Source organism: Puma concolor, chromosome E2 (genome assembly GCF_028749965.1).
Source record: "Puma concolor isolate L17-30 chromosome E2, mPumCon1.1.hap2, whole genome shotgun sequence".
Classification (NCBI taxonomy): domain Eukaryota; kingdom Metazoa; phylum Chordata; class Mammalia; order Carnivora; family Felidae; genus Puma; species Puma concolor.
Genome location: NC_141681.1, coordinates 56,828,886 through 56,855,753, shown reverse-complemented (window position 1 = coordinate 56,855,753; position 26,868 = coordinate 56,828,886). Strand labels below are relative to the sequence as shown.

The 26,868-nt window shown below is 42.6% G+C and overlaps 1 long non-coding RNA gene across 1 annotated transcript; it reads right to left on the bottom strand.

The window, feature by feature from the left end:
* On the bottom strand, positions 1–25,837 carry LOC147573799 (uncharacterized). Its single transcript, XR_015244447.1, has 3 exons — positions 25,656–25,837; positions 9,373–9,616; positions 1–214 (listed from the first exon to the last, which is right to left on the bottom strand). It is a non-coding gene; the product is annotated as an uncharacterized LOC147573799 (long non-coding RNA).
* Positions 25,838–26,868: the final 1,031 nt, after the last annotated feature.

Here is a 26,868-nt window from a genome sequence, read left to right as displayed (position 1 = left end):
TCTGGCAGTAGACCCAGAGCCTCTCCTTACCTTCTGCCGTGTTGAAATCACACTTGGGCTGAGTTAAGGGGAAGGAGGCATCTATCTGAGCCTGGTTGGTGGTGGGATTCCCGTCTGTGCCCGGAACTAGTTTTCAGGCCTCATTGAGGATTCTTTCTCTTTACTCAGTCATGAACAGGACCTGCCAAAGCTGCTGGCAATCTTCCCACGTGGGCTGATGGGTAAAAAGAACAGAGTCTAATAAATCAATAAGCCCTGCCAGTATCTCGGAAAACTTAGGATTCTGGGCTTTCCAATTGTAGAGGTCACTAGTGGCGAAAGGCCAATAGTGATGGGGCTGATTCCCCTCCGCATCTGGGGGTCCGGTGGCTCGCAGGGGCAGAACAGTGGAGTCGGTGGCAGAGGCGGATTGCTCCCTCTGAGCCCTTTGTCTGGTAAAGGGCGGGTTTCCCACTGGAGCATTTCTGCCTCCCGCTCTCGGAACAGCGTCTGCCTCCCCCAGAGGGGGAGGATGGTGTTCTTCCGGCATCCTAGGGGGGTTATACCTGGGGGGGGTTATACGGGGGAGGAAAAATTAATTCTTCTTCAGCCCCCCCTTGTAGGACAGGGTAGAGGGGTGCTGAAGGCTGGGTAAGACTTTACTTTTTTGTCTTCTCTGTCCCCTGCAAAGCAAGAATGGGTTTTGGCTCCGGAGGGTGTGGGGCTAGGAAGGGCTTAAGCCAAGAGGGTGGGTCTTCTACAAGGTCCTGCCAAGTGATAATGTAAGGAAGCTGATCAGGATGGCCTGTCTTAGGCCGAGAGATGATACCCCTGACTCGGTGGATGGTAGGGAGGTTGAAGGTCCCCTCTGGTGGCCATCTGACATTGAAAACTGGCCACTCGCTAGAACAAAAAACCTGCCACCGACCCTTTCGGACTTCCACACTGAGGTTGTTAGCTCTTCCCTTGACATCCTTCAAGTGATCAATCATAATACTTAGAGGAGTAGTCTGAGTCTGTCCCATAACGTCTGTCCAGTAAGTCCACAGAACAAAACAGAGAAACACAGACACAGACAAACAGAGGGCCCCTAGAAACAGTCTTCCAACTCCATGGAAGCAAAACTGAAAGCTAGACGACAGCCTCATGCCAACCGGTGGGAGTGACCCGCCTCGTCTCAGACCTTGGGACTTCATTCCCGGGGAGCAACAGCCATCCTCCCACTGCTACCAGTGCCCAAGAGGAAATGGCTAGCCCTCCACACACCAGAGAAGGGACATTATGCGGGACTGGACCCCAATCACCCGAACTCCCAGCCCCCATTCTCCCCCTCAGGCAGACTGCTCCAATTCCTGTCCCAGATGGGCATCAACCTAGGTCTACTCTAGTCTATACCCCCTTTTCTACCACTGATCTTTATAATTGGAAGACCCCAAATCCCCCTTTCTCTGAAAACCCCCAGGGCCTAATTGACCTATTGAGCTCCATTTTCACCATTCACTTATCTACTTGGGAAGACTGTCACCAACTCTTGCAGGTCTTACTGACTTCCAAGGAAAGGGCCCGAGTGCTCCGGGAAGCAACGAGAGCAGTCCTTGGCCCAGATGGAATGCCTACCACAGACCTTCACAGAATTGAGCACGTTTTCCCTTCCGCGCCACCCCAGTGGGACCCTAACATGGATAACGGTGGGGAGCATCTACTCCACTATCGCCAGATTCTGTTACAAAGGCTTCGTGCAGCGGCACAAAAACCCACCAATCTGACAAAGATTTATGACATGGTCCAAGGACCGAATGAGTCACCTGCAGCCTTCCTAGAAAGGCTTTACCAGGCTTATTGCTTATATTCTCCTATTGACCCCGAAGCAATAGAGAACCGAAAACCATTAATAGGACTTTCGTTTCTCAGTTGGCCCCAGACATCCCTAAAAAGCTTCAGAAATTAGAGGGATTTGAAGGAAAGGTAATCTCTGAACTGGTAGAAATAGCTCAGCGAGTTTTCCAGAGTAGAGACAGCCCAGCCATTATGCAGGGGAAGGAAATAGGGAAGGTATTCATGGCACCATGGGGGGGAAGCCCCCCAACCACTCTAAAGGATTGGGGAAGCCTCAAACCCACCAAAAGAGACCCCGCTCAACTTTAGGAAAAAATCAATGTGCTTATTGCAAGGAAGAGGGACACTGAAAGAACGAATGCCCCAAGAAAAAGCCAAAACCTCATAACCACCCATCCTGGTCGCCCAGGAACAATGACGTCACCACAGCTCCCCTCTTTCCCTGGACCCCCGGGAGCCTGCGGTTACCCTCAACATAGAAAGGAAAGAAACCAGATTCCTGGTTGACACTGGGGCTATGTATTCCATTCTTAAAGAACCCTTAGGACCTGTGATTAAAGAAAAAGTATACATACAGAGAGTCACAGGACAGACACAAGGCTACCCATAGACCCTTGCCCGAATCACTGACCTAGCTCAAGAACTGTGATTCTTTTGTGCTTATACCTGATTGCCCATTTTCCCTTCTGGGGAGAGATCTACTGCACAAGCTTAAGGCCCAAATTTCCTTTACCAGGGATACTATAGATTTAAACCTACTGCCACCTGCCATTTTAGTTACCTGTCCGATATCAGAGGAATATCTACTAGAAAAACCAGAGTGGAAATCCTCTCCATGAATAGAAAAATGGAAAGAGACAATTCCTACAGTTTGGGCTGAAACTAAGCCCCCTGGGCTAGCCGTTCAACAAGTGCCACTAGTGATCTAGCTAGCTGCCACAGCCACCCCAATCCGGGTGAGGCACTATCCCATCAGCCAGCAAGCGAGGGAGGGAATTGCCAAACACATCAACCACTTGCGAGAAGCTGGGATCCTAGTGCCATGCCATTCCCTCTAGAATACTCCCCTTGCTTCCTGTCCCAAAATCTGGGACTTCAGAGTACAGTCCGGTACAAGACCTCAGAGAAGTTGACAAAAAGTGTTGAGACACTTCATCCTACAGTCCCCAACCTCTATACTCTCCTGAGTGAACTCTCACCAAATTACCTCCTTTACTCCATCCTGGACTTAAAAGATGCATTCTTTGCTTTGCCGATTGCAAAGCTCAGTCAGCCTATTTCTGCCTTTGAATGGACAGACCCAGATGGGACCTACAATGGACAGTTACCCTGGACTCGACTGCCCCAAGGGTTTAAAAACTCCCCTACTCTTTTGATGAGGCTCTTGGAAGGGATTTGATCCCCTACCAGGAGAGCCACCCAGATGTTATGCTGTTACAATATGTAGATGACTTGCTCCTAGCCGCTGACTCCTTAGAGAGCTGCAAAACGTCTACAGAGGACCTGCTAAGAGAATTAGACGTCCTGGGATATAAAGTCTCTGCAAAGAAGGTGCAGATTTGCTTGGGCTCTGGGCTCTGTAATATACTTGGGCTACCAACTGCGTGAAGGTAAGTGATCGCTGGGGCCGGAAAGAATCCAAGCTATGCTAAACATCCCTAAACCTAAAACTAAAAGGCAGATCAGGGGGTTCCTAGGGGCCTCTGTGTATTGCCACCTCTGGATACCTGGTTTGACTGAAATGGCAAAACCCCTGTATTCTGCTACTGGGGCCGGGGGGGGGGGGGGGAGGAACTGAGCTGGTCTGGGGAGAACAAGAAAATAAAGCTTTTGAACAAATCAAGACTGCACTTACCCAGGCCCCAGCCCTAGCCTTACCAGACATTACCAAGCCTTTCCAATTGTTTGTTCATGAGGTACGGGGAATTGCAAAGGGAGTCCTCACTCAAACTTTGGGCCCTTGGAAGTGATCCATGGCCTATTTATCCAACGACAAGATTCAGTCGCTACGGGATGGCCCAGCTGCCTTAGGGCAGTTGCCACGACAGCTGTGCTTGTTAAGGAGGCCTCCAAGTTGACACTTGGGCAAGACCTCCAAATTATAGGGCCTCATGCGGTGGCTTCCTTGTTGCACTCCCGGCCGGACTGGTGGATTTCCAAGGTAGGAATCATCCAATACCAGGTGTCACTGCTAGACCCTCCACGAATCACCTTAAAGACAGAAGCCTTAAACCCAGCCACGTTGTTACCTGATAGTGAGTTTGGGACTCGCTCCATGACTGCTTGGAAACCGTAAGTACCCTTTCGGGGCTAAGGGAAGACTTAAGGGATCAGCCCCTGCCTAAGGCAGACTTTGAGCTGTTCACTGATGGCAGCAGTTTTGTCAAAAATGGAGTCAGATATGCAGGTGCAGCTGTAGTGACTCAGGACCAGGTTATCTGGGCCCGAGCCCTTGAGCATGACACTTCGGCCCAAAGAGCAGAGCTGATAACTCTAGCCCAGGCCCTCAGATGGGCAAAGGGAAAAACGGTGAACTTTTTCACTGATAGCAGGTATGCCTTCGCCACCACCCATGTTCATGGAGCTCTATATAAAGGAAGGGGACTATTAACATCTGGGGGAAAAGAAATAAAAAAGAAACTGGCCCCGCTAGAAGCCTTATGGCTCCCAAAGAAGGTGGCCATTATACATTGCAAAGGTCACCAAAAAGTAGACTGACCCCAAGCCAAGGGAAATGTCTTCGCCGATCTGACGGCAAAGGCTGCAGCTGAAGGCGGTGTACTCCCAATTAAGATTTTGCCTCTGCTGCCTCCACGCTTTCTCCCCACGGAACCGTTTTATACCAAAGAAGAGCTACGCCTGATAAAAACCTCGAGGGCAAAAAGAGATGACCAGCATTGGTATCACCTCGAGGATGGACGCATCTTCATACCAGAAGCTATAGGACGGACCTGGCTCCAGCAAGGCCACAGCTCCGCACATCTAGGGGCAACCGAGTTGTCTGAACTAGCCCAAAAGGACTATTTTATTCCAAACCTTAATAAAATCGTAAAAAGCCTAGTAGACCGATGCAAAGCCTGTGCTCAGACTAACCCATCTCCCAAGTTTAATTTTTCAGGACAGAGATTATGCGGGAAGATGCCTGGAGAAATATGGGAACCGGACTTCACTGAGATAAAACATGGACTCTATGGCTATCATTACCTCCTTGTACTAGTGGACACCTTCTCTGGATGGGTAGAGGCTTTCCCCACTAGAACAGAGTCAGCTCAGATAATGGCTAAAAATTACTCAATGAATTGGTTTCCCGATTTGGCATCCCTATTGGTCTGGGGTCAGATAATGGCCCGGCTTTCATAGCCCAGATCTCTAAAATGCTAGCCAAACACTTACAAATAAATTGGAAATTATTGTGCCTACCACACCCAAAGCTCAGGGCAGGTAGAAAGAATGAATAGAACTCCAAAAGAAACCTTGACTAAATTAATTACAGAAACTGGCAAAAAATGGGTAGGCCTCCTTCCCTTTGCCCTTCTTAGAGTGCGATGTACACCCTATGTAAAGGGTATTATCCCTTTTTGAGATCTTGTTTGGGAGGCCACCCTCACTACTCCCCAAATTGGGAGACGAACATTGGGCCAAGATTTCCAACCGACATCTTCTTAAATCCCGTCAGGCTCTGCAACATACGCTGCCAGCTATCCATGACGTGATAAAAGAAAGACGTAAAGACATTCCCCCCCCCCCCCATGAGACTAAATCATCACATCAAGAGATCGGACCTGGAGATTGGGTCTGGACACAGCGCCACACCTCGCCTAACCTAGAAGCTCATTGGACCGGGCCTTATCCCATCATCTTATCTACCTCATCAGCAGTGAAAGTGGCTGGATGAAGTCATTGGATCCATCGCTCACAGACCAAGGCCGCCCATCCTGATCACATTCCACAAGAATGGACACTTCAGCAAACAGGAAATCCTCTTAGGGTTTGACTAGTTAAAATCTCCTGACCTTCTACTTGATAAATGCCTTGCCTGCTTCTGCCTTTACTGCTCCTAGCCATCTTTATACTAATTCTAACCACTGGATTAGTTGCAGTTGTGCCTGCAGATTGGACAGCCGTCGAAAAAGGGCTATTCATTTTCACCTTCCTGTTATAGATGGGATGTTTTATAAGTATTGGATGCTTTTTATAATTTCTATAACTAGACAGGCTCTCTCTGATCATGCCCAATCCAATATAGATGGATTGTTAGTAAAACTACCACCGGACAGGTTCTGGCCAACTCCACCTCTTACGCCTCCCCCTCTCTTATTTTTGATCTTTGTAGCCAATTCCTAAGCTGGACCAACACTGTACTTTTCAAACAAGGGGGAAAACCCATACTCTCACCCACTGGAGCCAAAATGGGCTTCACTGGAGCCAGCCCCCATCCAAAGGGACCAGAATGCCAACACCTTAAAAAGGTACATCTTTATGCTTGCCCCTCGGATGGACCCCCAGATTGTCAAGGCCATGGACAATTCCATTGTGCCTCTTGGGGCTGTGAAACAATTGCAGACTAGACTCACAAAGATCCATTCATATCCTCTATAACTACGGTCTCTAATTCTAGAACCCAACATTTAATATCCCTAAAAATTAAAGATGGATTAGACTCCCAATGGAACTCAGGAAAGACATGGCGTCTCAGACTGTATGTAACTGGTAGTGACCCTGGTGTTGAAATCACTATACAGAGATTTAAAATCCGGGTCACCCTAAGAGCCCCTATTGGAACCAAATCCTTTTATTAACCCTCTTCCTGATTCTGGAAGATCACTAACTTTACTAAGGCAACCCCACTAACAGATACTCCTCCAACAATCAAAGAGACCCACAATGAGGATACGGATACCTTTAAGGCCCTATACTACACCTTTAAGTTTCTAAATTCTAACCCAAACATCACCCAAGACTGTTGGCTATGCCTAGATTCTAGACCCCACCCCCCCAATTTTTTGGGATAGGAGCATCCGTACTCCTAGGAGAAACAGATAATCAGATTCAGAATTTAAGCCACAATCAATTACAAAATAAATGTCTGTGGGGACAACACCCCAGTCTTAGGGGATTTAGAAGGTCAGGGAACTTGTTCCTATGCAGGAAATTATCGAGTTAACCAATCTCGGTACCTAAGTTATTGTAATAACACTATTCCCATCCCCAAGAGTCCCCATCTTGGAGACACTCTCTACTTTCTGGTACCTCCCTCTGGGACATGGTTTGCTTGCTCTTCAGGGTTAACTCCATGTCTAAATTTATACCATGTGGGAAAACGCTCTGATTTTTGTACCTTAGTCCACCTACTCCCCCAGGTTCTTTACTTTCCGGGAGAACGTGGCCGAGAACATTTAGGTTTCCTTCCACAATCTAGATTTACAAGAGAACCCATCTCCACCATCCTGGTACCCTTATTTGTAGGGCTAGGAGTTGCGGGACCCCTAGGGGTCAGTACTGCTGCCTTTATTACAGGGGACCAAAATTTCAAGCTCCTTAGTAAACAGATTGATCAGGATATTTCAGAATTAGAAAAAATACAGATAAATTAACAGAATCTATGGACTCCCTGACAGAAGTGGTACTTCAAAACCGCAGAGGCTTAGACCTCCTATTTCTACAAGGAGGACTCTGCCTGGCATTGGGAGAACAATGTTGTTTTTATGTCAATACCAAAGCCTAGCACAGATTAGACAAAGATTAGAAGAAAGAGAAAAACAAAGACAAGGCAATCTAAATTGGTATGAGTCTCTCTTTTCATGGTCACCATGGTTGACCATGCTACTTAGTGCCCTAGTTGGACCGTTAATCTTAGTCCTCCTTGTCCTCCTTATTGGACCCTGCTTGGTAAAATTACTCCTACAGTTTATCAACCAAAGACTCAGCTCTATCAAACTCACAGTACTCCAAGGACAATATATACCTTTAATGGCCCAAGATAATTAAGTACCAAGGAATCGGGTATAAACCAGAAGAAGTGGGGAACGTAAAGGGCAAACATAGCTAGCCTCCTGTAGCCCGGGAGTAAACTATGACCTATGTAAGCTTAGAAGGACCCCAGAATATGAGATGCTGAAACGGTTTCTTTTGGGCTTTCCTAGAAGTGCTGTTTCTGTTCCCGAGATATTAGTCCTGCTTAAAACCACATTTGCCAAGTTACTGAGAAATAGAACTTCCTCTTAACTGCTTGTTTGAGCTTCTGTAAACCTGCTTGGTGTAATCACCCTTCCCCATTCTCGGGTACCGCATCCTGTTTGAACTAGATAGAAGACTAATATTGTAAACAACATGATTCAGCATTCAACTGGCTGGAGTCAACAAGTTATATTTTAAAATTCTTCAGGACTGTGTGATTGGTGCCTGCCTTATATTTTAAAAACCTACAACATTGTGTGACTGGTGCCCACCCTCTCAAACTGCCACCCTTTTGCAACCCGATTGGTCGATACAACCTTTATAAGACATCCTTAAAGCATGTTCGGGGCCAGACTTTTGGGACCTGTTGTATTTCCCTGTCTGGCCTGGCCGTAATAAACTTGTTTTGACCCTGTTTTTGCTGTCCAGAGTTCATAAGCGATCGCGACCTACAACAGGTTGGACATACTGTCCTGTGCCGGACAATTGTTCAAAAGTCACTGGAGTAGCAGTGTCAAAGTTCTGCAGAGCACGAGTGACACAAGCATGAAAGTCCTGAGCAACGACAGCATATTGGGCCGGGGTCAGGATGATTTTCATGAGAGCGCCCCAGTCCCAGGCACATATGGAATAAGTGCCACAGTTTCCAAAATACTGATCATAAAAGGGCTATGAAGGCCGTACAGTTGAACTGCTTTCTGTAATTTTTACTATTTGGAAGGGCAGGCTTTCATGGACATATTGTCCTTTTTGCCTAAAAACGGGAAACAGGTGGAATTCACGGCCTTCTGGTCTTCTTCAAGACACTTCTGCATTAGGGTAAGGACTTTATCAGAGGTCCTTCTGAGATCTCTGATATCAGGTTGATGAGATTTTTTTTTAGGCTCAATACTGTCTCACCCTTTTGGGAGAGGGGGAGTAAATTTTGGCTGTAAAGACGCCAGAGGCACAGCCTGATTATAGGGGAACTGAGGTTTTTCCTCCCTTTTAGATAACTCTACCTCTTCATATACACCATCCAAGCTCAAGGGGAGAAGGGCAGTGCGGATGATGGACCAGGTGAAGATCACCTCAGGGGGGACATTAGCCCCTTCAGAATGCCTGGCCTTTAATGTTTTCCCTACTCGTTCCCACACATCAAGATCATAAGTTCCTTGTTCTGGGAACCAAGGGCAATTTTGTTGGGCAGCCAGCAATGATTTAAGAAAAGCCTTATAGTTTAGAGTCATCCCTGCTGTCTCTCCTAGTGACTGAAGAATTCAAATACAGCGCTTTTGTAGGGAGTCAGGAGCTGGGAGGGAGCTAGAGAGTTCCCCATGGGAGATCTCTCAAAAAGTTCCATGGCAGCAAATCCTAACATAGTTTTGCTTTATCCCTTACCTCGTCAGGGAGACTGTACCCAGTGCATTTTTTTTCTTGGAACTCCTTGATCATTCCGCAGCATCCTGCAGTCCTTGTGTTGCACCACCTCCTGGCCATGTCGACTCCTTGTCCACGTCAGCCCGTAGTCCCCTTTCCTTCCATCACGTTGGGGTCACCCTCTGTTGTAGACTCTAAGTCTAAAGTTCTCACTTGACCAGCAAGACAGTGGATGCAGGATTAAAAGCAAGAGGTGGCTAACGTCCTGGAAAAGACAAGAGCCCCGAATAAGGGTCCTTGCTCCATCTTTATTAGGATCAGAAGGCTTACACACATGGTAATGGATGTGCACAAAGACACGAACATTAACTCATGGGCATGAGGGAAAGGGGGTCTTGAAGATATGTGGGGCTAGGGGTTTGGGTTAATACAAAACAAAATCCTGGTTGCGTTTATAGCAAACATGAGGCAGGACCTCTGTTTATCATAGCTAGCCTAAGGGATAAGATAGAGCAAGTAACCTCAGGGTTAACAAAGCACCTTTTCTTTTGTTAATCAGCTCCTCTCTGGGCAGCTTCACCTCAGCTCATTGGTCTACAGCCCTATTTACCTGTTTACTTAATTTGGTCCTTCCTTCCTGTGAAAGCAGCTTTCTGCTATGGTACAAGATTGGGGGGCACTTTTGCCCTGAATACCTAATCTTGTTTACTTCATATACCTTTGTATTGGGGGACCTTGCCCCCCCACCCCAGTCTATCCTTATTTGCCTAATCTTGTTTACCCAAACTTGGGTGTGAGCATCCTATGGCTTTGTAATTCTTTATGCCTTGTTAACCCACTGGTGCAAGCCCAGGAAATTTCTAAGCTTATTCAACAACAATATACAACATTGTATATTTTGACGATTGACAAGTGCCTGTTGGTGGTTCCCTGTCCATTCAAGTGCTGCATCTGTGAAGTGCAGTCTCTGCATGATACTGTTATCAATCTGTGTTTGAGTAATCATTTCTTTGGTGATACTAGTATTTATGTGATTGACTACTCTAGCAGTATGGACAGACTCTGTCAGGGAGACTGCTGCCACAGAAGCTGTGGTAAGATGACACCCGATGACATAAGGAAGGCAGTGAACCATCCAACAAATCTTGTAGGTCTCCAGTTAGAAATGGCTTGGGCTAATTCAGCGAGACCACTGGACCCTTGCCAGGGCCTTGTTATATTTATTGGAAGCCAAGTTTGAGACTGTCTTTTTAAGATAAACATATGTGAGACAAAAAGTTTGGTAAGATGATAATGGCTGAGACAGGCTGGGTACCAAGCCAAAAACATAGTATGTATGGGTTATCAAATGTTCTATTAACCAGCTTAAAGAAAGGGGGGCTGTGATAGCCTCATACTGTGATGGCACGAAGAGTCAGTGGGGCAGAGAGAGAGGGAGGGAGAATCCCGGGAAGGCTCCACCCTGTCCGTGCAGAGCCCGATGCAGGGCTCAAACTCACAAACCATGAGATCATGACCTGAGCTGAAGCCAGGCACTTAACCCACCGAGCCACCCAGGCACCCCAAGAAACAGACTCTTAACTATAGAGAACAAACTGATGGCACCAGAGGGGAGGTGGGTGGGCCATGGTTCAAGAGGTGATGAAGACGAAGGAGCACACGTGTCCTGATGAGCCCTGGGCGATGTGTGGAAGTGCGGGGTCACTTTATTGTACCCCTGAAACTAACAGAACACTGTATGTTAACTATACTGGAATTTAAAAGGAAAGAAAAATACCCTTTCTTTGAGAGCTAACATAATTTTGTACAGTGTGAGTGTTTTTGTCATTGGGTGTTTGAAACCAGGCTATCCTGAGATTAATTTGTATTACAGATGAGCACTCTTTAGTAAAAAATCCTGTTCCTTTAGGTATTCCTAAAATTTTGAAGATCATGGAAAAGTTTTATAACTGTGCTCAGTACATGTATTACTTTTATTGTTATATGTTGAGAACATAACATTGTTTGCTAACTGTAATTAAGAGGATACCTCTGGCTCTTTATATTTTGCAGATGTTTCTCCTACGCACGTGATCAAGAAATTACAACCAAAGGAGTATAGTAATACAGGAGAAGTATTCCAGGCAATGATGTTGGAAGGGCACAAAGGCCACGAAATCAAAGATTTTTGCTTCAGGGAAATCCAGAAAAATGTGCATGACTTTGAGTGGCCATGGAGAGACGATGAAATAAATTACAGAGACATGCCTGTAACCCGTAAATACAGTCTCACTGATAGAAGAGATCAATCTGGTATGAGGGATGCAGGAAACAAGCCTGTTGTAAATAGGCCTGGATTAAGTTTTCAGGATAAACTGCACGTTTCATTGAAATTTTTTTTGTTTTATTTATTTTGAGACAGAGAAGGAGAGAGAGAATCCCAAGCAGGCTCTGTGCTGTAGGTGCAGATCCCAACATGGGGCTCGATCTCAAGAACCATGAGATCATGACCTGAGCCGAAGTCAAGAGCCTGACACCTAATCATGTGAGCCAACCAGGTGCCCTTGTCAAGTGGCTTTTGAATATATTTCCCACAAGAAATTCACTTCAAAAATTAAAGGACACAAGGTAAAATCATGGACAAAAGATAAACATAAATGCTATTAAAAATAGGGTAACTATATCAGATCAAAGTTAATTAAAGAGCAAATACTATGACCAGGGATGAGGAAATCTATTTCACAATCATAAAGGGATACATTCAACAAAATAACATGAGAATCCTAAACTATGTACCTGGTAGCAGAACCCCTGAGAAAACAGAGAGGACCGTAATGACAGAACAATCCACAATCACAGAGATCTCCACGCTCCTTCTCTCCATAATAGAACAAGTAGACAAAATCAGTACCTTGGCGACTGCCCCAATTGACATTTACAGAAAACTGTGAGATAAAAGAAAAATTATGTATTGTTCTCTGCGCCTGGCTCCTGCACAGAACTCCTAACGTCCTTGTATTTCCTAAATGACGAGGTTAACAGCAGCATCTTTTGTTATAATGAGTCCACTCCTGTGTGGGCTCCTTGGGTGGGGCTGCTCACCAGAAAGCCCAAGCCATGATTATAAACGGGATTTTGAGCCCTATCCCCTCATCCTCCAGAGAGAGGACCTGGGCTGGAAATGGAGTTAATGACTGGTCATGTGTATATGAGGAAGTCTCCTCAAAAGCCCAATGGCTGGAGGTTCAGAGAGATTTCAGGCTGGTGAACACTGCCACTCCAGGAGGTGACACACCCCAACTCCATAGGGACAGAAGCTTCTGCACTGAGGACCTTCCCAGACCTCATCCCGTGTGTCTCTTCATCTGACTGTCCATCCGTATCCTGTATCATAGCCTGTAATAAACTGGTAAATGTGTTTTCCTGAGTTCTGTGAGGGGCTCTAGCAGGTTGGTCAAAGACAATGAGGGGGTTGTTGGCACCTCTGATCTAGACCAGTTTGCAGAAGCACGTGCATCAGCCTGGACTTGCACCTGGTGGCTGGAGTGTGTGGAGGGGCATCCAGGGAGAGGGTGTCACAGTTGAGGTGAATGGTAGGAAACCAGCTGGTGTCGGAGACTGCTTGTTGGTGGGGGAAACCCTCCACATATTTGTGACCAGAAGTGTCAGAAGTGAAGTCTTCTGTGTGAGTAGTGAGGGAGACAGGATAGAAGCACACAGTAGGGGAAAAAAACAGATTTTTTTCCCTACACAGGAGAAATACTGATTTTTTTCATTCATAAGAACGCTCCACTTAACCAGGGAATTAAACACAATCTTTATTTATTTATTTTTTAATGTTTATTTTTTTATTATTATTTTTTTATATATGAAATTTATTGTCAAATTGGTTTCTATACAACACCCAGTGCTCATCCCAAAAGGTGCCCTCCTCAATACCCATCACCCACCCTCTCCTCCCTCCCACCCCCCATCAACCCTTAGTTTGTTCTCAGTTCTCAACAGTCTCTTATGCTTTGGCTCTCTCCCACTCTAACCTCTTTTTTTTTTTTTTCCTTCCCCTCCCCCATGGGTTCCTGTTAAGTTTCTCAGGATCCACATAAGAGTGAAACCATATGGTATCTGTCTTTCTCTGTATGGCTTATTTCACTTAGCATCACATTCTCCAGTTCCATCCACGTTGCTACAAAAGGCCATATTTCATTTTTTCTCATTGCCACATAGTATTCCATTGTGTATATAAACCACAATTTCTTTATCCATTCATCAGTTGATGGACATTTAGGCTCTTTCCATAATTTGGCTATTTAAACACAATCTTTAAAAGTGCACACAGTACTTTACCAAGAGAAACCATATTCTGGCCCATCAAACTTGTCTCGCTAAATTTCAAAAGAATTCACATCACACAAAATATGTGTATGACCATCATGGAATTATGATAGAAATCACTAATAGAAAAGCCTCTGGAAAATCCACAAATACTTGGAAAATAATGACCTCCTTGTGACTAACCCTGGGACAAAGAAGACATAGAGAAAGAAATGAGAATGTAGCCTGAAGTGAATGAAAATGAAAGCAGAACATTCATAATTTGCCACCACAGCGGGAGAAACTGAAGACCACGTCCTTGGAAAACGGCTAGCCACAGAACACCTAAGCCAAAGACTTCCTTTTTGTTTGTTTGTTTATTTGTTTGTTTGCTTTGGGTGTTTGCCAAGGAGTGTGAACCTCCTCCTAAGTGAGCTCATGCAGTTCTGAGGCTTACTTAGGTGAAGCAGGACAGTGAAGACGGCAAGGTTCTTGAGGTTATTTATAAATATTTGATTATGATAAACCAGTTGAAAATGTTGTAACTGAGAACACATAGTCCACTGAGGGTAGTTGGATTGTAAAGGGCAATATATTTCTAGATGCATTAAAATAAATGGGGGCACCTGGGTGGCAGAGTCGGTTGAACAGAGCATGGAGCTCCGCTAAATTTCTCTCTCCCTCTCTCTGTCTCTGCCCCTACCCCACGTGTGCATGAGCTCTCTCACGAAATAAATAAACTTACAAAATTAAAGCAATAAAATTAAAAATAAATGGATATTTTAATGGAAGTAGAGAATATAAAATGGCAGATATGAGGGTAGTAACATAGGAAGGGAATAACCAAAAATGTGATTTCAAAGGTGGTACAATTACTCGAGACAATGACTTTGGGTAGTTAAGATGGGTAAGGAGAAAAGAAAAGGTCACAAAGTACCAGTCAGCTTTCTAGAAGGGTTTTCTATGGTAACAAATATCCCTGAATTCTCCTGGGCTTACAAAAACAAACATTTATTTCTTCCTCATATCACTTCTATCATTATTCACCTCTTGCTTGGTTCTGTCATTTGAGTCTGGGATTCAGGGTAGAACTTCAGTATGTGGGATATAACCATTCTTGTCCCAGAGAGAAGAGAGGGTTAGAAGGAGCAAACAAAGCTTTTAAAGCTTCTGTTACACTTAAAATATGCCGTTCTACTCATACCACATTAGTCAAGGTGGCTATAAACTGAGAAAGAAGTGTAGTCCCCTCAACAAGAAGGAAGGGTTGCGTAAGTCAAATGGCCAAGCTTGATATCAAAGAGCAGAGACATACAATCTCACAAGAGGGTGGTAATTAATTGGAAATATTACAATGTATGACAGTGCAACTTCTATCAAAAATCATTTATCCCTTCTTTGTATTTCACACAAAATACACTTACGTTTGTCCCAAATGAAGAAAAAAATTCTACCCAAACATGACTACAGTCACACGGGAGGGTCTCACAATAGTCTCGTGAGATTCCTCTTGGTTGAGAGACTTACGTGGAGTCCTCACTCCTAACACATTATGGCGGAACACAAAAAACCTCAATAAACTCTCCCACTCAGAAAAGAAAAGGAAAGGAGGGACCCAGCAGTCTCTGGTCCACAGCAAACAGAGAGGGGCAGGAATAAGGAACAATCCTTTCCTAGGTTCCTGCTTTTCCCCTGAGAATAGCCATCTAGTCCTTTGTGTTTCACTGTTCTTGACTTCATATAGTTACATCTGCTGAAGTGTCAGAAACCCTGCCTTCCTTGTACAACCAGCCATTTTCCCCAGTGACTTCCTTCCCATCATAATGTACATTACCAAACATTATTGCATGATCCCAATTTCCTTATGGTGCAAACTTGGCCCAAGGTGGACAGCACAATATTTTTTAAATAGCACTTTATGTGTCACCAAACAGCTACATTTTTTATTAGCTACACCCACCATATTTAGCTAGACATGCCATGCTCTTCATATTTATTCCAGGGTCATTGAGCCTCTCGGCCCCTCTAGTAGAGCCACACTTGTGCTTTCTGTTCACTAAGTCATCCTGTCCAGAGAAGCAATCCCATCGGATCTACTTTAGTCAACTGTAGGTTACATCAAAGGGCATTGATTAGGGCCATGTCTTTCATGTAGACTTTGCCATGATTTTGAATTTTAACTTGCCCTTGATCCTCCAAGTATTTATTAATGCTAAGTTTTACTGGCTGGCGATGAGGCACAGTTACGTCCTTAAATCCTACTTGCAAATCAGCTCATTCACTTCTGACATCAGGTCTTTCTTGGAATACTGTGTTCAATGCAGCTGAGAACAAAGTGGCATGGTAGTATCTTTTGCTTTCCTGAGCTCCATATTGGTGGAATTGATATAAAGAGGTGATAACAATCCCCCCACCTTGGGAACATTTGCAAAGGTCTGGGGACATTTTTAATGTCATCATTGCAGTGGTTCTACTGGAATCTAGTGGGTACAGGCCAGTGATGCTGCTAAATGCCTCACAATGCACAGTACAGCTTCATACATGAAACAATTATCTGAACCCCAATATCTACAGAATAGTACAACTTATACCATGTAAACCTCAATGGAAAGAAAGCAGGAATGTCTGTATTAACACCAGATAAAATAGATTTCAGAGAAAATGAAATTACTCAGTAAAAAAGGGAAAATTACATGATAAAAGGGTCAAACAAGGTGACTTAGCACTCCTGAGTGTATATGCACCAAAGAATAGCTGTAAAGTATGTTGATGATCAACTCATAGAACTGAAAGGAGAAATAAATTGACAATTACAGCTCGAGACTTCTCTCGATAATTGATAGAACAATGACAGAAAGTCAGAAGGACACCTATGAACTCTACAACACCATCAAGTCACATGACCTCATCAACATTTTTAGAATACCACCCAAACACAGGAGATTACATATTTTTCCCCCAAGAACATATGCCAGGAGGGGCCAAGATGGCAGAGCAGCATTCAAGTTTTCTGCTTCTCTCATCCCTGAAATGCAACTAGATCAGCACAAAACCATTTTGCACATGTAGAAAATTGACCTGAGGATTAGCACAACAATCTGCATAACTTGAGCCACAGAACTCAGCAGGTATGCAGCATGGAGAAGTGAACTGGGGGAGAAAGAACGCGTGGAGGGTAGGGAGAAGTTTTTGCTGGCAGAGAGAGGACGGAGAAAGTGGGGAGAGTATAGGAAATGTACTCCCCCCCACCCCGCAAAGCAGCTAGAGAGAAAGAGAACGAGTGGAAACAAGGGACTGAACAAGAAAGGGAGAAAGGAGAAAGGAGAGGGTTTAAATACAATTAAGACTCTATAAAAGGGAGCGCAGAGTCAGAAACTCCGAGGCTGGGTACCTGGCAGTGCTTGGTGGGAAGCACGAATCTCCAGGAGCATACAGTGAGTTCCTCGGGGTCCTCAGGCCACACTGGGAGAGGCAGTTCCCCTGGTGAGGAGACATTTGATAGAGGCCCTGGAGCCTCCCCAGAGGCAAAGGTCCTAACAGACCCAAAAGAACAGCCACGTTTGCTGGTGTTGCAACCAGGACGTTAGGGGGTGGTGAAGTCTGGTGCCAGGTGTGTGTTGTGATTTGCCATAATCCCTGAAATGCTGCTGCTACACAATCGTGGGAACTTTTTTGGGGGTGGGCTGGCACCCGGTGGCAGATTCTGGGCCTCTGCAGTGGCATGGTCGGGGAAGCATCCCCAGGGGCAGGCCGGCACATGCCATTGCTTGGTGAGACCCTTCCCCAGAGGGTCAGAGCAGGTCCAAGCCACAGGGGCCCTCAGAATTGAGGGGTTTGGAAACACAGGCCAGTTGGAGATGAAATTTGGGAGGGAGGTGCTACCTGGCAGCTTGATATTTTGGTCACAGACAGTGTAGAAGCAGGCAATGTAAGGAAGCTGGAGACAAAGAGGGTTGCTTGATTGCCCCTTGGCAAGAGCACAGAGTTCTTATGCTAGAGAATGGGTAGTTGGGTAATGCCATTTTCAACTATCCCACACATGCACGTACATGCACAAGGATCCACCCCAGTAAGCTAAGCAGCGCCATCTAGTGGAGAACAGAGCCGTCAGACCAAGTCCTGTCAACTGTGCCAACAATGCTCTAGATGAACACCACAAGTCTCTGTCTGGTTAGTGTACGGACTATAAAGTGCTTCATAGTTTGACTTCTTGGGGAAACTGGATATAATTTCATTTGTATTTCATTCTGTGCACTAGTCTATTCAATTTTCTTTTTCTTACCCTTGAATACAGAAAAAAAATTCATTTTTATTTTCCATTTTTATAAAAAAGATTTTTATTTTTCTCCTAATATATTTCTTTTGTAAATTTTTTATTCTATTTTACTTTCATAATTTCATTTCATTCTATTTTATTGTATTCGTATTTTTAAAGTTTCAAATGTTTTCCAACTTTTTTTTCCCTTTTCTTTTCCTTCCATTTTTTGTCTACTCTATCAAGCTTTTTCAACAACAAGACCAAACACACCTAGGATCTAGCATGCTTTACTTGATTGTTTTTTTTTTTTGTGGTGGTTTTAATTTTTTATTTTTAAAAAAAATTTATTAAATCTTTTTCTTCCTCCAAAATGACCAAACGAAGGAATTGACTCCAAAAGAAAGAACAGAAAGAAATGACATCCAAGGACTTAATCAAACCAGATATTAGCAAGATGTCTGAACCAGAATTTAGAATCATAATAAGAATACTAGCTGGGAATGAAAAAAAATCCCTTTCTGTGGAGATAAAAGAAGTAAAATCTAGTCAGGATAAAATTTAAATTGCTGTGACTGAGAAGCAACCTCAAATGGATGCCATGGTGGCAAGGATAGATGAAGCAGAGCAGCAAATCAGCAATACAGAGGACAAACTTATGGAGAATAATGAAGCAGAAGAAAACAAAAAGAGGGAAACTAAGGCAAGAGAACACAATATAAGAATTGGACAACTCAGTGACTCATTAAAAAGGAATAACATTCAAATCGTAGGGGTCCCAGAAGATGAGAGAAAAAAAGCGGTAGAGGTTTATGTGAGCAAATCCTAGCTGAACTTTCCTAACCTGGGGAAACACAGTGACATCAAAATCCAGGAAGCAGAGAGAACTCCCATTAGATTAAAAAAAAGAAATGACCATCAAAAGGCATATCATATTCAAATGCACAAAATGCATAGACAAGAAAAGAATCATAAAAGCAGCAAGGGAAAAAAAGTCCTTAACCTACAAGGGAAAACCGACCAGGTTTGCAACAGACCTATCCACAGAAACTTGGCAGGCCAGAAAGGAGTGGCAGGATATATTCAATGTGCTGAATCAGAAAAATATGCAGCCAAGAATTCTTTATCCAGCAAAGCTATCATTCAAAATAGAAGGAGAGATAACGAGTTTCCCAAACAAAAACTAAGGAGTTCGTGACCACTAAACCAGCCCTGCAAGAAATTTTAAGGGGGACTCTCTGAGTGGAAAAAGACAAACCACAACAGACCAAAAGCAACAAAGACTAGAAACAACCAGAGAACACCAGCAGAAAGTCCAACGCTACAGGCAACACAATGGCAATAAATTCTTATCTTTCAGTACTCACTCTAAATGTCAATGGACTAAACTCTCCAATCAAAAGACACAGGGTAACAGAATGGATAAGAAAACAAGATCCATCTATATGCTGTTTACAAAAGACGTATTTTAGACATAAAGTCACCTTCAGATTCAAAGTAGGGGGGTGAAGAACCATCTGTTATGCTAATGGTTACCAAAAGAAAGCTGGCATAGTCATACTTATATCAGCAATCTAGATTTTAAAATAAAGACTGTAACAAGAAGGGCAGTCTTTATGAAGAAGGGCATTATATTATAACTAAGGGGTATCTCCACCAAGAAGACCTAACAATTGTAAACATTTATGCCCCCAACGTGGAGATCCCCAAATATATAAATCAGTTACTCACAAAAATAAAGAAACTCATTGACAATAATACCAAAATAGTAAGGGATTTCAACACCCCCACTTACAACAATGGACAGTTCATCTAAACAGAAAATCAACAAGGAAACAATGGCTTTGAATGACACACTGGATTGGATGGACTTCACAGATATATTCGGAACATTTTATCCTACAGTAGCAGATTACACATTCTTCTCGAGTGCACATGGAACATTCTCCAGAATAGATCACATACTGGAAATGCAAATCAGCCTTCAACAAGTATAAAAAGATCGAGATCATACCATGCATATTTTCAGACCAAATGCTATGAAACTTGAAATAAACCATAAGGAAAAATTTGGGAAGACAACAAATACTTGGAGACTAAAGAACATCCTTCTAAAGAATGAAGGGGGTAACCAAGTTACAGAGGAAATTTAAAAAGTCAATGAAAATGGTAACACCACAGCCCAAAAACCTCTGTGACACAGCAAAGACAGTCATAAGAGGTAAGTATATAGCAATACAGGCCTTCCTAAAGGAGGAAGAAAGGTCTCAGATACACAACCTAATCTTATACCTTAAAGAGATGGAAAAAGAACAGCAAATAAAACCCAAAACCAGCAGAAGACAGGAAATAATAAAGATTAGAGCAGAAATCAATGCTATCGAAACCAAAAAACAAAAAACAAAAAAACAAAAACAGTAGAACAGATCAGTGAAACCAGGACTGGTCCTTTGAAAGAATTAACAAACTTGATAAACCCTAAGCCAGTTTGATCAAAAAGAAAAAGGAATGGACCCAAATAAATAAAATCAATGATGAAACAGTAGAAATCACAACCAACACTGCAGAAATACAAACAATAATAAGAGAATATTATAAGCAATTACATGCCAATAAGTTGGGCAATCTGGAAGAAATGCAACAATTCCTAGAAACACATACACTACCAAAACTGAAACAAAAAGAAATAGAAAATTTGAACAGACCCATAACTAGTAACAAAAATAAATTAGTAATCAAAAATTTCCCAAAAGACAACAGTTCGGGGATGGATGGCTCTGCAGGGGAATTCTACCAAACACTTAAGGAAGAGTTAACACCTATTCTTTTGAAGCTGTTCCAAAAAGTAGAAATGGAAGGAAAACTTCCAAACTCATTGTATGAGGCCAAAATTACCTCGATTCCAAAACAGACAAAGACCCCACTAAAAAGGAGAACTACAGACCAATATCCCTGATGAACATGGATGTCAAAATTTTCAACAAGATACTACCAGATCCAACAATACATTAAAAGACTTATTCACCATGACCAGGTGGGATTTTTACCTGGGATGCAGGGCCGGTTCAATATCCCCAAATCAATCAATGTGATACATTACATCAATAAAAGAAAGGGCAAGAACCGCATGATCTTCTCAATAGATGCAGAGAAAGCATTTGAGAAAATACTTGATAAAAAACCTCAAGAATGTAGGGATAGAAGGATAGTAACTCAAGATCATAAAAGCCACATACAAAAGACCCATCGCTAATATCATCCTCAATGGGGAAAAACTGAGAGCCTTCTCCCTAAGGTCAGGAACAAGATAGAGAGGTCTACTCTTGCCACTATTATTCAGCATAGTATTAGAAGTCCTAGCCTCAGCAATCAGACAACACAAAGGAATAAAAGGCATCCAAATTGGCAAGGAGGAGGTCAAACTTTCACTCTTCACAGATGACATGATACTCTATATGGAAACCCCAAAAGATTCTACCCCAAAACTGCTAGAACTGATCCATGAATTCAGCAGTCCTAAGATGTAAAATCCATGCACAGAAATCAGTTGCATTTCTATACACCAATAATGAAGCAACAGAAAAAGAAATCAAGGAATCGATCCCATTTACAATTGCACCAAAAACCATACAATACCTAAGATAAACCTAACAAAAGAGTGAAAAATCTGTCTACTTAAAACTATAGAAAGCTTATTGAAAGAAATTGAAGACACAAAAAAATGGAAAAATATTCCATGCTCATGGACTGGAAGAATATTGTTAAAATGTCAACACTACCCAAAGCAATCTATATACTCAATGCAATCCCTATCAAAATAACACCAATATTCTTCACAGAGCTAGAACAAACAATCCTAAAACTTGTATGGAACCAGAAAAGGCCCAAATAGCTAAAGCAATGTTGAAAAACAAAACCAAAGCTGGAGGCACCACAATTCTGGTCTTCAAGTTGTATTACACAGCTGTAATCAATCATCAAGACAGTATGGTACTGACACAAAAACAGACACATAGATCAAATGGAACAGAATAGAGAACCCAGAAATAGACCCACAAATGTACGGCCAACTAATCTTGACAGAGCAAAAAATGATATGAATAGAATAAAGGCAGTCTCCAACAAATGCTGTTGGGAAAAGTGGACAGTGTCATGCAGAAAAAAATGAACCTGGACCACGTTCTTACACCATACACAAAAATAAAAGCAAAATAGGTGAAAGACTCAAACGCAAGACAGGAAGCCATCAAAATCCTTGAGGATAAAGCAGGCAAAAACCTCTTTGACCTCGGCCACAGCAACTTCTTACTCAACACCTCTCTGGAGGCAAGGGAAACAAAAGCAAAAATGAACTAGGGGGACCTCATCAAGATAAAATCTTCTGCATGGGGAAGGAAACAATCAGCAAAACTAAAAGGCAACTGATGGAATGGGAGAAGATATTTGCAAAATGACCTACCAGAAAAAGGGTTAGTATCCAAAATGTATAAAGAACTTTTCAAACTCAACACCCAAAAAACAAATAATCCAGTGAAGAAATGGACAAAATACATTAATAGACTCTTTTCCAAAGAAGACATCCAGATAGCTAACAGACACATGAAAAAATGCTCAACATCACTCATCATCAGGGAAATTCAAACCGAAACCACAATGAGATTTCACCTTACACCTGTCAGAATGGCTAACATTAACAACTCAGGTAACTCAGTGCACTTTTGCACTGCTGGTGGGAATGCAAACTGGTGCAGCCACTCTGGAAAACAGTATGGAGATTCCTCAAAAAATTAAAAATAGAAACTACCGTGCGACCCAGAAATTGCATTACTAGGTATTTACCCCAGGGATAAGGATGTGCTATTTTGAAGGGGCACACTCACCCCAATGTTTATAGCTGCATTATCAACAATAGCCAAAGTATGGATAGAGCCCGCCCACACACACACACACACACACACACACACACACACACACACACACACACACACACTACGGAATATTACTCGGCAAAGAAAAAGAACGAAATCTTGCATTTGCAACAACGTGGATGGAGCCAGATACTAGAGGGTATCATGCAAGCAAAATTAGTCAAAGAAAGACAAATATTGATGAAAGACAAAACAGATGAACATAAGGGAAGGAAAGCAAAAATATAAAAACAGGGAGAGGACAAAACATAATAGACTCTTAAATATAGAGAACTGAGGATTGCTGGAAGGAGTGTGGGTAAGGGGATGGGCTAAATGGGTAAGGGGCATTAAGGAAGACACTTGTTGGGATAAGCACTGGGTGTTATACATAGAGGATGAATCACTGGATTCTACTCCTGAATTCATTATTGCTCTATATGCTATCTAACTTGCATGTAAATTAAGAAAAAAAAAGAAAGAAAGAACATATGCCAAGACAGATCATATCCTAGGTCCTAAGACACCCTTCAACAAATTTAAAAGAACAGAATCATAGAGTATGTTCACTGCCCACAGTGGAATCCAAATACAAAACAAAAACCGAAAACAGGAAAATCTCCAAACACTTGGAAATTGAACAACATACCTTCCAAATAATCCACAGGAAGAAGACAAAGACTCAAGGGAAATACACAGGCTGAAAGAAAATGAAAATACAACATGTCATTATCTGCGGGGTTCAACTAAAGCAGTACTGAGAGGGAAACTGATAGTACTCAATGTTTATAACTAGAAAAGAAGGAAAATATCCAAGAAAAATCTAAACTGCAGTAAGAAATCAGAAGAGAAAAAAACCACAAATGAAGCAGAGGAAATAATAAAGACAAGAGCAAAAGTAAGTAAAATTGAACCAAGGAAAACAGTAGAGAAAATAAAACAAAGAGGCAGTTCACTGAAAAAGTCAATAAAGTTCATGACTCACTAGTAAAACTACCAAAGAATATAAGAGAAAACACAAATTCCTCCTAACAAATTAAACAGGGAATATTACTCCAGAACCTGGAGACATCAACAGGGTAGTAAGGGATTAATACAAAACTCTACATACAAATACTTGAAACTTTAGGTGAAATGGACCAATTCCTCTAAAGGTACACCTTACCACAAATCACCCATGTGAAACAAATGATAGGAATGACTTGAATTGCAGAGTAAGTTTGTAATCTTAAAATTGCCTCCCCAAAATACACCTACAGGCACATACAGTGAATGTTGAGAGTTTAGCTAATACTGGTGCCTCAGCATCCATTCTGTGTGGCCAGGTGGTCTGTAGGGACCTTGAACTGATACTAGCCATTCCCTTGAGCACATACCCTAGTAAGAGCCCATGCAGTCAGAAGCAAATGTCAAGATAGGACTCTCCCAATCATCCCTATGATAAGCATTCTCCCCCATCTCCCAGGATCTTCCCCTTGTCCCCTTTAGATAAGACCCCCCCCCACACACACACACACCTCCAAAAGCTTACCAAAACCCTGCTCTGTTTGGTTTGAATTGACCATTGCAGCCTTAGCCTAGAACCTTAAAGCATTCCATTGAGGGGCCCTAATAAAGCCATGTGCCCTTGGTCCTGCCCTAAGAGTTCTGCCTATACCCTGCCTTAATCTCCTCACACAACCCACATAGGTGTGCAGAATAGCTCCCCCATGATCTGTGACTAATAAACTTCTCTACTTCACTTTCTCTTACAATCTCTTGTTGAACCATGGCTCACCATCTGACATCTAGGACTCTACTTAACAAATATTAGTACAACAAAGTCACAACACCAATACTAGACAATTCTATCAAACCTACAAAGAATTAACAGGAATTCTACACAATTTCTCTCAGAAAGTAGAAGAGTGAAAACTTTACCCAACTAACCGTATGAGGCCGGTATTAGCGTAATACCAAAACTACACAAAAACATTAAGGGGGCAGGGGGAGATAACTACCAAAGAAATCCCAAACGAAGGTGCAAAAATTCTTAGCAAACTATTAACAGTGGAAGTCAGCAATACACAGAAAGAATTGTACACCATGACCAAATGGGTTTATTTGGGGGACAGAAAGCAGTTTCAAATTCCAGCAGTATGAGCCATTATATTAACAGGCTGGACAGGAAAAATCACAGGATCCTGTCAATTGATACAGAGGAGCATTTGACAAAATTCAACACCTATTTATGATCTAAACTTTCAGAAAACTAGGAACAGAGGGAAATTTCCTACACTCAGTAAAGAACACCTGCAAAAAACTTACGGCAAGCTTCATCCCTAATGGTGAAAGACTGGATGCTTTTCTTCAGAGACTGGAAACAAGGCAAGGAGGTCCACTCTCCACACTGATATTTGACATGTTATCAGAAGTTCTAGTCAGTGACAGAAGAGGAGTAAACAAAAGTGATAACGAGAGAAAAGGAAGATAAAATAGTAGTTACTTGCAGAAGCCATCATGGTTGTGTTAGGCTGGATGACATACTCATCCCAAAGGATGGCCACGTCCTCGTGCCTATCACATGGGAGTGTTACTGTGAATGCCGTAAGGGAGTCTGCAAATGTGCTTTGGTGAAGATCATGAGGTGGGCGATTATCCTGGATGATCTGGTAAATGCAATACGGTCCCGACAGACTTATAAGAAGGATGCAGGTAGAGTTACTTATGTAAAGGTTGGTGAAGTGATGACAGAGGTAAACACGTTTGAAGATGCTATCCTGCTGGCTTCAAAGAGGGAGGAAGGGGACCACCATGAGGCAGAGGATATAAGTGGCCTCCAGACATGGGAAGGTAAGGAAACAAAATCTGACCTGGCATATCCAGACGGAGCACGGCGCTATGGATCCATTTTACACATTTCGCCTCCAGAACTGTAAGAGAATAGATTTGTTAAAGTCATTCAGGCTGTGGTAATTTGTCACAGCATCAACAGGAATATTTTTGAAGTGGTATGTATAGAAAATACAAAGGAACGTACAAAAATTTCTAGAAGAACGAAAATTTACAAAGTGCCAGAACACAGAAGCATGCAAAAATCCACTGCATTTCTATATACTAGCAATTTATACCTTGAACCTGAAATTAAAAGTACAATACCGGGGTGCCTGGGTGGCTCAGTTCGTTAGGTGTCTGACTTTTGACCTCAGCTCAGGTCTTGATTTCAGGGTCAGGAGTTGAAGCCGTCCATTGGGCTCTGAGCTGGGCATGAAACCTACTTAAAAACAATCCATGTATGATTGCTTAGAAAAAAAAAAAAGTAAAAGAAATATGAGCCCACGTTCCAGTGCAGGGACCTGTGGCTCTGAAGACAAGAATCAGTCACTGGGAAATGGCAGAATGGCCTCCAGGCAACTGGCAATGCAGATCATCTCCTTGTCAGACACTGGGGTTGGAATCGCGGGGACTTTCTATCTTATTCATCATTATTTTTCATTTACTTCACTGTGTGCTTGTTAACCTCCACACACTTGATTTCCAAGCACCAGACCACAGCCAACTACTACAGTTAAGATGTTTCAAGTTATTTCACTCAAGACCTGAAGGAACTCTTCAGATTTAGCACCTACTTTGTACCTGTCACCATCTCATATGCATTTTTCACGTCACAAGAGTCTCCCAACAACCCACTGACTTATGTATCCCTTGGTGTAAACTGGGAAAAAAATGTAAATGAAACATATAATCTGGGTCACAACGTGTGGAAAGAAAAGATAATGGCAAGGGAAAATTGTATAAAAAAAAGAAGTTTTACTACAGTTGAAAATGAGCCATGGAATGAATTGTTCAAGACCATACTTTGAAATTCACATTTTAAAATCCTCTGGAAAATTGTTCTAATAAAATTGTTTAGTAACATTTATGATCTAATAAACATTTCCAAACATCTTCATTAAGCTAGCATAAAAATATCTTAAGGCAATTTATCTAAATAGTATTCTATAAGCATATCAACAAGCACATCATACAATGGAATCTAGGTGTACAGAAGGAAAAGGAATGTAACAAATTAGCATGAAGAAAAGT